The 13,177-nt window shown below is 50.8% G+C and overlaps 1 pseudogene; it reads left to right on the forward strand.

Annotated features, from left to right (window-relative positions):
- Window positions 1–13,177, forward strand: part of LOC136588042 (ABC-type organic anion transporter ABCA8-like) — a 145,223-nt pseudogene that overhangs the window by 63,229 nt on the left and 68,817 nt on the right.

Raw genomic sequence — 13,177 nt, forward strand, 5'->3', positions numbered from 1 at the left:
CTCTCTGGGTATATAGTATAGATGGGGGATAGTCAGTCTCTTTTATGGGTCCTAGGTGGCTTTTCAAGGGCAGCAAGATCCCCCTGTATGTTAGGTGTAGGTCGTGGGGGCTCTCAATCAGTACCCTCTGGCAAACTTCAGGGTGTGCCTGTATACAGTTCTTGGAGATCCCCCTAGGGGAGGGGGGACTTGGAGCTCTGGGTGGTATGGTTGAACACAGCTCTATTATATAGAGCCTGCAAGTGGGAACAGACACCAATAATCCTGTTCTCTATATGGGGCTTTACAGGGCTACGGGCGGACCTGCAACTGTGTCTTCAGCCTCCCTCCACACCTTCTGTTTCTCCCTCCGGGAAAGGGGGGGGGGCACCGTTACTGCGCCGCTCCGGTCTGGCTTGTTCTCCCTACTCCCTTTTCAAACCTTGTCCGGGAGGCCCTCTCCGGGCTGCCAGACCACCACTGTCTTCCTGCTTCTCCGGGGATCTCAGCCGGCAGCCCTCCTTCAAATCGGCGCGAAAATGCAGGGGGGGGAGGGGTGGGGGGCGCCTCCGCTACGGCGCTCGGGTTCAGCCCGCTCCCTCCGGTCCTACTCCGTCCGGGTGATCTGCACCAAGCTGTCAGGCCACCGCTGTCTCCCCGCACCGCCGGAGGACTCCGCCGTCAGCACGCCCCAGGCTCGGCGCGAAGGTGGAGAGGGGGGGGGGGGGGTGAGAGGGGGGTCCGCCGCTGCTGCCGCTTCGCTTCTCCGTCCGACCCGCTCCTCCTCCCGTCACCCTGCTCGGGCGGCCCTCTCCTGGCTTCCGGGCCGCAGCTGTTTCCCTTCTTGCTCTTCTCTTCTTCTATCAATCCGGGGGTTGCCACCTGCAGCGCACTCCCCGGCGCGGAAATCGAGGTCTGTGCTTCTCCACCGGAGCTAGGCCTCTCCGGCTTGCAACGTCGGAGAGTTGGCCGGAGGGTCTCTTTCCGCTCCTCAGCCTGCGGAGCAGCCTCCGCTGATGTTCGGCAGACTTCCCTGGCGACAGAAGAGCCGGTAAGTAGATTATTTCTGTCCCAGTAGCAGGAGCGAGGTTCCTGCACGTCTGCTACCTCCGCTGGCTAGGTCACGCCCCCCACAAGCATCCTTTTGACACGATGTAGGCCCGCCAAAAAACTGTGCCTATTAGAACCAATGGTATCTGTTACGTTCGTGTGGTAAAATAAGCACAGGGCCCACACGAACATACCCAAAGACAGGGATATTGACCACAAACAAGGAAACCTAAATGGAATTCAGACTGGACATGGTGACGGAAACATCAAGTGGACAGAGAACTGCATATTGCGAGCTGGACTGTAAAACAGACATAACATAGGGACTGACAAATGACCCAGATACTCACCTTGCATACCTGTACACATAAGCAGATGATATAGCTATAAAAGTATGAGGTATTGGTTTGTACATTTGCCAATCAACTTAATCCGAAAGGCCACAACAAGGCTTCTCATGTCTTGCGGTCCCTACACTAGCAAGACACATCTACTAGAGGACCCTAAGGGCTACCCTAGCCCAGAAATGGCAAATAACTCAGGACAAAGCAGAAACAAACTGACATAAAACCGACAGAAAATAAACGTAAGAACGAACATGAAACAACAAGACACCGAACACACAGCAAGCTGCAGCAGACAAGGATACATGACTGCTCACTCTGAACACCAAACAGACACTGACAGGAGCTGGGTATATATGTGAGCAAAGACCCGGGAGATTGGCTAGCAGGAGATCACCACACCCAGCCAGCTCAATCATGCCTCACCTCTGGGGCTGTGCTGCTGGAAATCTACATGGTACAACAGATCCCAGCAGCACAACCTAACAGTTTCCTATGGAAACATGTAGACAAAGAAATTTTAGCTGCTCCCTAAAAACGCTCCGCCAAGAAAAGGACGTCAGTTGCGCAGGACGTTTTTTGTGTGACGAGTTGTATTTTTCAATGGTACTATTTAATGTACCATATAATGTACTGAAAAACGTATAGAAAAATTCAAAGTGGAGTAAAATGAGAAAAAGGACAAAATTCCGCCATCTTTCGGTGGGTCTTGTTTCTACGGTGCACAAACTACAACAAAAATGACCTGATAACTTTATTCTACGGGTCAGTACGATTACTGCGATACCAAACATATAGTTATTTTTTTGTTTCCATTGGTCGCATTTTGGAATACATACTGCTTTTTGATCACTTTTTTTATTGCATTTTTTCTAAAGAGACGGGGTAACTAAAAAAGTGTATTTCTGGCGATCTTTATTTTTTCCTCTAACGACATTCAAGTAAATAATGCATTACTTTGATAGATCGGCCGTTTACGGACGCAGCGATACCGAATATGTATTTTTGTTTTATTATTTAGATTCTTTTAGTATAAATATGGCAAAAGGGTTTTTTCAAACTTTTATTACTTTTCTTTTTTTTTTTTATAATTACCAAAATTTTATTGATGTTTTTTTTTAATCCCCAAAGGAGACAACAACTTGCAATGCTTTGATCGCCCTTGCAGTATTATGTAGTACCATAGCATTAAATCATACTGTGATCTTATAGGCAGTCTATCAAGTCACCCCATGAGGACGGCTTGATAGGCACTCTGCAATGGCAGCCCTGGGGCCTTTCAGAAGTTCCCCGGCAGCCATGCCACCCGCACGGTTTACTGCAATCTCATCGTTCGAGGGATTTTAATGCCGTTGTCAGAATTGACAACAGCATTTAAAAGGTTAACAGCTCCGATGAGCCGCACGGCTTATTGGAGCTGTTGCCGCTGGGTGTCAGTTGTAGGAAACAGACAACAGCCACAATGTATGGAGGGAGATCGCCGCGCGATCTCTCTTCATACATAGTTTGCAGCTGCAGGATGTAAAAACACTATAGGCTGGTCACTAATGGCAGTCTGTATTATTAATTACGACAGTGCAGAAAAGTACAGTAGAATGCGGATATACGCGGATAGTCGGCGAGAGCACTTCCTTCATAGTACTATTATGTCACACTGTAGCGAATGCATATGCGCATACGCTCGTCTGTAGAAGCCCTAAAAGCCGAGGCAAAATTCATGGCTTTTTGCTGCAGTTTTTGGTACAAGTATTTGGCTTTGTGAACTGGTAAGATCCGCGTGTGAAATTCGTACGTGGAAAACAGCATTTCATTATCAAGACGTGTCGTGTCTTTTTTATGTTGAATTCCGCACGCGGATTTTGCCCATTGACAGAATTGAATCCGCATGCGGATCAGCGCCAAAAGCTGTAGCAGAACGCCGCTGATTTTGATGCACTTTTTAGAGGCTGAACTAGCCATAATGAATACTGCCATGTGAATAAACCGTAAATACTAAGTGAATATGCGTGCAGGCTTAGGCGTCCTTTGCTTGCGAAAACAATAAGCTCTCTGAGCTGCTTTCCGTTTCTTATGAGCGTTCGACTATGCAAAAATGGCAAAACTGAATGGAAACGTGCTCAAAATGTCTAGATGTGGTTTTCTAGCAGAACGGTATGGATGTAGGCTGAAAGGTAACGTTCGCTTCGCCTTAAAACCTGTTCGCACTTCAACATGGCCTCCATCCTGCCGTTCCATCAGAGGTTCCACTTAAAATTCTGAAAAAAAATGGCGCAGTCCACCATGTTATTGTTTCAAACAGAAACCTGCTGAGATGGTGATCTGTTGGTCTGTTTCAACAGTTTCCCCTAAAGGCCGAGAGGGATTCGGGGTGCTGCTTTTGGGATTCTGATGGGAACTCTGAGGGGATCCCTGGATGTAGGCGTCACGCAGGGCGGAGTATTCCACTGTCAATATTTAGAGGTCTGAAAGCGGATGTCGGCACGGAATAGGGGCGCAATTCTGCCATTTTTAGTTCCACATCACAATCTTCATGTTGGACAACTGGATTTTAGTGCGTATTCTTCTGCATGACGAGATATCGCGCCGCGTTACTGCGGAATGTTTCTTCCAGTGTGAAAGTGCTTGTAATGGAGTGTGAATAGGCGTTTGCAGACGTGATACCATACGGCTATAGAGTGACATGAGGCTGTTCACACTCGTTGGATTTGCATATACAAATCCACAAATTGACCCATAGGTTTCTGTAATTGCGCTTAAATGTAACAGAAATTATCAGGGTGGATTTTTGGGGCTGATGTGGGAAAAAAAAGGATCAATTGCAAAAATAAGTAGCGTGCTCGTTGTATATCGGGTGGAAACGTGGAGGATGGGGGTAATCCTCGTGCGGAGCCCCGATGGTGAAATATAAACCCAGGCGGTGCAGTCGGTAAACCAAACCTCCGGTTCCGTCATCTGTGACTCGTGGTTAGAAGTGATACATTTACTGTATTATAACCACAAAAATACAATAATTTCAAAATTGGAAGGGGACGGGGGGGGGGGGGTGACAAAAAATTTACACAGCGTGTACCACCTGACCTTGCTATGCCACCACTCAGGGGGCACAAGACTAAAATGAGTCATAATATTTAAGCAGTCTTTGGGTTTTCACATAATCTTAAGTCGGTCAAACGGCAGCCACGAATTGTCAACTCTGAGAAGAGCAACTTAAATATTGACACAGAATTAATAAGGAGTCACATTCCCAACCCCAGAGCCGACCCAGGGCCCAGTATCATGCAGTACACAGGGAACCATTATGTTTAGGACCAACCTACTGGGAAGGAGGGGATAAATCAGGTGGCCTTCATACATTCACCCATAGGGTAAAAGACTTGGATGGTGCCACCAGCAGGTCCATCACCGATGCAATGGTAGATATCAAATTTCCTATTGCAGATACAATCCCTCCTGATATCAGCTCACATTCTCCATACTGAAGATTCGCATCCAGTAGCCTGAGCTCTAATGATAATTGTGTTGAGCATCTAGACGAGAAAGAAAATAAATTGAAACACAAAAACTGAACATCAACCCAAGAGAGTCCAGACCGTGAGGGCAGTTTCAGACAAATGTGATTTTCTAACCTTATAATGGCCAAAATGAATCCACATGTCAATGGATTTCAGTGGTTTCGTTTTCATTAGCTCTTTTCTCGGTTCTTGATACTACAGCTGAGAAGAGATAGGACATGCCCCATCTTTCCCGCACATAGTGAATAATTCATACGGTAAAGATAGGGCAGGACTTATCTTCCTACGTTTTTTTTCAAACTCCTGCCTTATGGCTTGCAGTTTGAACAGCTAAAGAAAAACCTTGTTCAGGCGCACTGTGGTCCGTAGAGGCGAGCGTAGCTGCGCCTACAGTGGTCTGAAGCTGTCCTGAGAGTTTAGGACCCCACAGTCAATGCTGATAGATTGTATCATACTCAGTAGAGATGAGCGAGCACCAAAATGCTCGGGTGCTCGTTACTCGGGACGAAATTATCGCGATGCTCGAGGGTTCATTTCGAGTAACGAACCCCATTGAAGTCAATGGGCGACCCGAGCATTTTTGTATTTCGCCGATGCTCGCTAAGGTTTTCATGTGTGAAAATCTGGGCAATTCAAGAAAGTGATGGGAACGACACAGCAACGGATAGGGCAGGCGAGGGGCTACATGTTGGGCTGCATCTCAAGTTCACAGGTCCCACTATTAAGCCACAATAGCGGCAAGAGTGCCCCCCCCCTCCCACCTCCCAACAACTTTTACTTCTGAAAAGCCCTCATTAGCAATGCATACCTTAGCTAAGCACCACACTACCTCCAACAAAGCACAATCACTGCCTGCATGACACTCCACTGCCACTTCTCCTGGGTTACATGCTGCCCAACCCCCCCCCCCCCCCCCCCGCACGACCCAGTGTCCACAGCGCACACCAAACTGTCCCTGCCCAGCCTTCAGCTGCCCTCATGCCACGCCACACTCATGTCTATTTATAAGTGCGTCTGCCACAGGAAAAGCAGGCACACACTGCAGAGGGTTGGCATGGCTAGGCAGCGACCCCCCCATAAAAGGGGCGGGGCGATAGTCCACAATGCTGTACAGAAGCAATGAGAAATCCAATCCTGTGCCACCTCCATCTGGAGCTGCACACGTGGACATAGCAATGGGGAACCTATGTGCCACACACTATTCATTCTGTCAAGGTGTTGCATGCCCCAGTCAGACCGCGGTTTTTTATAAATAGTCACAGGCAGGTACAACTCCGCAATGGGCATTCCGTGTGCACCCACAGCATGGGTGGCTCCCTGGAACCCACCCGCTGTACATAAATGTATCCCATTGCAGTGCCCATCACAGCTGAGGTAATGTCGTGGTTAATGCAGGTGGGCTTCGGCCCACACTGCATGCCCCAGTCAGACTGGGGTTCTTTACAAGTGGACAGATGTAGTAACAACTCCCTGTGGACCCACAGCATGGGTGGGTGCCAGGAAGCCACCGGCGGTACATAAAAATATCCCATTGCATTGCCCAACACAGCTGAGGTAGTAATGTCGTGCTTAATACAGGTGGGCTTCGGCCCACTCTGCATGCCCCAGTCAGACTGGGGTTCTTTACAAGTGGACAGATGTAGTAACAACTCCCTGTGGACCCACAGCATGGGTGGGTGCCAGGAAGCCACCGGTGGTACATAAAAATATCCCATTGCATTGCCCAACACAGCTGAGGTAGTAATGTTGTGCTTAATACAGGTGGGCTTCGGCCCACACTGCATGCCCCAGTCTGACTGGGGTTCTTTACAAGTGGACAGATGTAGGTTAAACTCCGTGTGCACCTACAGCATGGGTGGCTCCCTGGAACCCACCGGTAGTACATAAAAATATCCCATTGCATTGCCCATCACAGCTGAGGTAATGTCGTGGTTAATGCAGGTGGGCTTCGGCCCACACTGCATGCCCCAGTCAGACTGGGGTTCTTTACAAGTGGACAGATGTAGTAACAACTCCCTGTGGACCCACAGCATGGGTGGGTGCCAGGAAGCCACCGGCGGTACATAAAAATATCCCATTGCATTGCCCAACACAGCTGAGGTAGTAATGTCGTGCTTAATGCAGGTGGGCTTCGGCCCACACTGCATGCCCCAGTCAGACTGGTAATATGTACCTTAACAGTAACCTCGTTGGTGGTAATGTGGTGGTGACTGCGGACCTGGTAGCGCGGTTTTATGTAGTTGGTTTTCGGAATGTGGCCAGGATTAAGTGGGCCGTGGCGGGGGGATGGTGGTGGTGCTCTCTTGTTGTGTCGTTAAAGGTGGAATTCTTGGACTGCCACCAGACGGACCAATGCAAAGGTATTTGCCAAGAATGTTTTCATTGTTGGAGGAGGAGGGGGATGTTTTGGAGGCACTATGTGTCCTCTACACTTGTCCGTGGTTATATGCACCTTAACAGTAACAGCGTTGGTGGGAAATGGCCTCGCCGCCATCATGTCTTTGTGAAGCCTCTGTTTCCACACCCCAGTGACATACCATTAGCAGCGGTATAGGCAGAGCCCAGAATTATTAACATTTCAGCGGTAGCATTAGGGACAGGCCCCACTAACATATCACTAGCAGCAGTATAGGGGGTGCGCAGTCTTAGTTCCATTTCAGTAATAGTAGCACTCAAGACAGGCCCCAGTAACATTCCCATTGCAGCAGTTTAGGGAGATAACAGTCTCTTTCACATTTCAGTAGCTGCAGTATAGACAAGGCCCCAGTTACATTTATGTAGCTAAAGTGTAGGCCAACCCCACACACCTTTCTGTACCATGAGTGCAGGCGAAGAACATAGAAATTACTATGATTACACTGTAGGTGAGGGCCCAAAAAAATTGGTGTACCAACAGTAGTAATGTACCTCAGAAAAAATTGGCCATGCCCAACCAAGATGACAGGTGAAACCCATTAATCGCTTTGGTTAATGTGGCTTAAGTGGTAACTAGGCCTGGAGGCAGCCCAGTTTAACGAAAAATTGGTTCAAGTTAAAGTTTCAACGCTTTTAAGAGCATTGAAACGTATAAAAATTGTTTAGAAAAATTATATGAGTGAGCCTTGTGGCCCTAAGAAAAATTGCCCGTTCGGCGTGATTACGTGAGGTTTCAGGAGGAGGAGCAGGAGGAGGAGGAGGAATATTATACACAGATTGATGAAGCAGAAATGTCCCCGTTTTGGATAGTGAGAGAGAACGATGCTTCCATCCGCGGGTGCAGCCTACGTATTGCTTAGGTATCGCTGCTGTCCGCTGGTGGAGAAGAGAAGTCTGGGGAAATCCAGGCTTTGTTCATCTTGATGAGTGTAAGCCTGTCGGCACTGTCGGTTGACAGGCGGGTACGCTTATCTGTGATGATTCCCCCAGCCGCACTAAACACCCTCTCTGACAAGACGCTAGCCGCAGGACAAGCAAGCACCTCCAGGGCATACAGCGCGAGTTCAGGCCACGTGTCCAGCTTCGACACCCAGTAGTTGTAGGTGGCAGAGGCGTCACGGAGGACGGTCGTGCGATCGGCTACGTACTCCCTCACCATCCTTTTACAGTGCTCCCGCCGACTCAGCCTTGACTGGGGAGCGGTGACACAGTCTTGCTGGGGAGCCATAAAGCTGTCCAGGGCCTTAAAGACTGTTGCACTGCCTGTGCTGTACATGCTGCTCGATCTCCGCACCTCCCCTGCTACCTGGCCCTCGGAACTGCGCCTTCTGCCACTAGCGCTGTTGGCTGGGAATTTTACCATCAGTTTGTCCGCCCGGGTCCTGCGGTATAGCATCACTCTCGAACCCCTTTCCTCTTCGGGTATGAGAGCGGAAAGGTTCTCCTTATACCGTGGGTCGAGCAGTGTGTACACCCAGTAATCCGTAGTGGCCAGAATGCGTGTAACGCGAGGGTCACGAGAAAGGCATCCTAACATGAAGTCAGCCATGTGTGCCAGGGTACCTGTACGCAACACATGGCTGTCTTCACTAGGAAGATCACTTTCAGGATCCTCCTCCTCCTCCTCCTCCTCCTCAGGCCATACACGCTGAAAGGATGACAGGCAAGCAGCATGGGTACCCTCAGCAGTGGGCCAAGCTGTCTCTTCCCCCTCCTCCTCATCCTCCTCATGCTCCTCCTCCTCCTCCTGAACGCGCTGAGATATAGACAGGAGGGTGCTCTGACTATCCAGCGACATACTGTCTTCCCCCGCCTCCGTTTCCGAGCGCAAAGCATCTGCCTTTATACTTTGCAGGGAACTTCTCAAGATGCATAGCAGAGGATGGTGACGCTAATGATTGCAGCATCGCCGCTCACCACCTGGGTAGACTCCTCAAAGTTTCAAAGGACCTGGCAGATGTCTGCCAACCAGGCCCACTCTTCTGAAAATAATTGAGGAGGCTGACTCCCACTGCGCCGCCCATGTTGGAGTTGGTATTCCACTATAGCTCTACGCTGCTCATAGAGCCTGGCCAACATGTGGAGCGTAGAGTTCCACCGTGTGGGCACGTCGCACAGCAGTCGGTGCACTGGCAGATTAAACCGATGTTGCAGGGTCCGCAGGGTGGCAGCGTCCGTGTGGGACTTGCGGAAATGTGCGCAGAGCCGGCGCACCTTTCCGAGCAGGTCTGACAAGCGTGGGTATCTTTTCAGAAAGCGCTGAACCACCAAATTAAAGACGTGGGCCAGGCATGGCACGTGCATGAGGCTGCTGAGCTGCAGAGCCGCCACCAGGTTACGGCCGTTGTCACACACGACCATGCCCGGTTGGAGGCTCAGCGGCGCAAGCCAGCGGTAGGTCTGCTCTGTCAGACCCTGCAGCAGTTCGTGGGCCGTGTGCCTCTTATCTCCTAAGCTGAGTAGTTTCAGCACGGCCTGCTGACGCTTGCCCACCGCTGTGCTGCCACGCCGCGCGACACCGACTGCTGGCGACGTGCTGCTGCTGACACATCTTGATTGCGAGACAGAGGTTGCGTTGGAGGAGGAAGAGGAGGAGGGTGCTTTAGTGGAGGAAGCATACACCGCCGCAGATACCACCACCGAGCTGGGGCCCGCAATTCTGGGGGTGGGTAGGACATGAGCGGTCCCAGGCTCTGACTCTGTCCCAGCCTCCACTAAATTCACCCAATGTGCCGTCAGGGAGATGTAGTGGCCCTGCCCGCCTGTGCTTGTCCACGTGTCCGTTGTTAAGTGGACCTTGGCAGTAACCGCGTTGGTGAGGGCGCGTACAATGTTGCAGGAGACGTGGTCGTGCAGGGCTGGGACGGCACATCGGGAAAAGTAGTGGCGACTGGGAACTGAGTAGCGCGGGGCCGCCGCCGCCGCCATCATACTTTTGAAGGACTCCGTTTCCACAACCCTATACGGCAGCATCTCAAGGCTGATAAATTTGGCTATGTGGACGGTTAACGCTTGAGCGTGCGGGTGCGTGGCGGCGTACTTGCGCTTGCGCTCAAACACTTGCGCTAGCGACGGCTGGACGGTGCGGTGCGAGACATTGGTGGATTGGGCCGAGGACAGCGGAGGTGAGGGTGTGGGTGCAGGCCAGGAGACGGTAGTGCCTGTGTCCTCAGAGCGGGGTTGGATCTCAGTGGCAGGTTGGGGCACAGGGGGAGAGGCAGCGGTGCAAACCGGAGGCGGTGAACGGCCTTCGTCCCACCTTGTTGGGTGCTTGGCCATCATATGTCTGCGCATGCTGGTGGTGGTGAGGCTGGTGGTGGTGGCTCCCCGGCTGATCTTGGCGCGACAAAGGTTGCACACCACTGTTCGTCGGTCGTCAGGCGTCTCTGTGAAAAACTGCCAGACCTTAGAGCACCTTGGCCTCTGCAGGGTGGCATGGCGCGAGGGTGCGCTTTGGGAAACAGTTGGTGGATTATTCGGTCTGGCCCTGCCTCTACCCCTGGCCACCGCACTGCCTCTTGCAACCTGCCCTGCTGCTGCCCTTGCCTCCCCCTCTGAAGACCTGTCCTGAGTAGGCATTGCAAACCAGTTGGGGTCAGTCACCTTATCGTCCTGCTGCTCTTCCTCAGAATCCTCTGTGCGCTCCTCCCTCGGACTTACTGCCCTTACTACTACCTCACCGATAGACAACTGTGTCTCATCGTCATCGTCCTCCTCACCCACTGAAAGGTCTTGAGACAGTTGCCGGAAGTCCCCAGCCTCATCCCCCGGACCCCAGGAACTTTCCAATGGTTGGGCATCAGTGACGATAAACTCCTCTGGTGGGAGAGGAACCACTGCTGCCCAATCTGAGCAGGGGCCCGAGAACAGTTCCTGGGAGTCTTCCCGCTCCTGAGCATGTGTCATTGTAGTGGAGTGAGGAGGTTGGGAGGAAGGAGGAGCAGCAGACAGAGGATTCGGATTTGCAGCAGTGGACGGCGCAGAACTGTGGGTGGACGATAGGTTGCTCGAAGCACTTTCTGCCATCCACGACAGGACCTGCTCACACTGCTCATTTTCTAATAAAGGTCTCCCGCGTGGACCCATTAATTGTGCGATAATTGTGGGGACGCCAGAAACGTGCCTCTCTCCTAATCGCGCAGCAGTCGGCTGCGATACACCTGGATCAGGAGTTCGGCCTGTGCCCACACCCTCACTTGGCCCTCCGCGTCCTCGGCCGCGTCCACGTCCTCTAGGCCTACCCCTACCCCTCAGCATGCTGTATTACCAGTGATTTGATTTCCCAGCCAGGAAATAAATTGGCGCAAGCCTGCTGTTAAACTTAGCTGGCTGCGTATGATTTTTGTTTAAGTTCTCAACCCAACACACACGTACCCAGAACGCTGAGGACTGTCAGAGGCAGGCCAAATAGAATTTTTTCCTTTTTTTTTTTTAAAGGAAAGGCCCACTGCGTATATTCAATCAATAATAAATGTGTTGTGGCCCTGCAGTGTGTCACAGAACTGCAGTCTTGCACTGTTATTAACTGCAGCAGAGCGGTGATTTCCCAGCCAGGAAATAAATTGGCGCAAGCCTGCTGTTAAACTTAGCTGGCTGCGTATGATTTTTTTTACGTTCTCCACCCAGCACACACGTACCCAGAACGCTGAGGACTGTCAGAGGCAGGCCAAATAGAATAGTTGCCTTTTTTTTTTTAAGGAAAGGCCCACTGCGTATATTCAATCAATAATAAATGTGTTGTGGCCCTGCAGTGTGTCACAGAACTGCAGTGTTGCACAGTTATTAACTACAGCAGAGCGGTGATTTCCCAGCCCGGAAATAAATTGGCACAAGCCTGCTGTTAAACTTAGCTGGCTGCGTATGATTTTTTTTACGTTCTCCACCCAGCACACACGTACCCAGAACGCTGAGGACTGTCAGAGGCAGGCCAAATAGAATAGTTGCCCTTTTTTTTTAAAGGAAAGGCCCACTGCGTATATTCAATCAATAATAAATGTGTTGTGGCCCTGCAGTGTGTCACAGAACTGCAGTGTTGCACAGTTATTAACTACAGCAGAGCGGTGATTTCCCAGCCAGGAAATAAATTGGCGCAAGCCTGCAGGCCAAATAGAATTTTTGCCCTTTTTTTTTAAAGGAAAGGCCCACTGCGTATATTCAATCAATAAAATATGTCTTCTGGCCCTGCCTACACAATTCTGTCCCTGGAGTATTACTGCAGGGCGCAATGCTCTGCACAGCCAATTTGGAAAAAAAAAAAAATGTGCAACACTGCTAACAGCAGCCTCCACAGTACTGCACACTGTTAGATGTGGCCCTAAGAAGGACCGTTGGGGTTCTTGAAGCCTACACTAACTCCTAACACTCTCCCTGCCTAACCACCACTTCTGTCCCTGTAGTATTACTGCAGGGCGCAATGCTCTGCACGGCCGATTTGGAAAAAAAAAAAAAAGTGCAACACTGCTAACAGCAGCCTCCACACTACTGCACACGGTTAGATGTGGCCCTAAGAAGGACCGTTGGGGTTCTTGAAGCCTACACTAACTCCTAACGCTCTCCCTATAGCAGCTCCGGCACCAACAGCACTGTCCCTCAGCTATCTCACAAGGCATCTGTGGCGAGCCGCGGGAGGGGCCGACTTTTATACTCGGGTGACATCTGATCTCCCCAGCCACTCACAGCAGGGGGGTGGTATAGGGCTGGAACATCACAGGGGGAAGTTGTAATGCCTTCCCTGTCTTTCAATTGGCCAGAAAAGCGCGCTAACGTCTCAGAGATGAAAGTGAAAGTAACCCGAACATCGTGTGGTACTCGTTACGAGTAACGAGCATCCCGAACACGCTAATATTCGCCCGAGCATCAAGCTCGGACGAGTACGTT

Source organism: Eleutherodactylus coqui, chromosome 13 (assembly GCF_035609145.1).
Source record: "Eleutherodactylus coqui strain aEleCoq1 chromosome 13, aEleCoq1.hap1, whole genome shotgun sequence".
Taxonomy (NCBI): domain Eukaryota; kingdom Metazoa; phylum Chordata; class Amphibia; order Anura; family Eleutherodactylidae; genus Eleutherodactylus; species Eleutherodactylus coqui.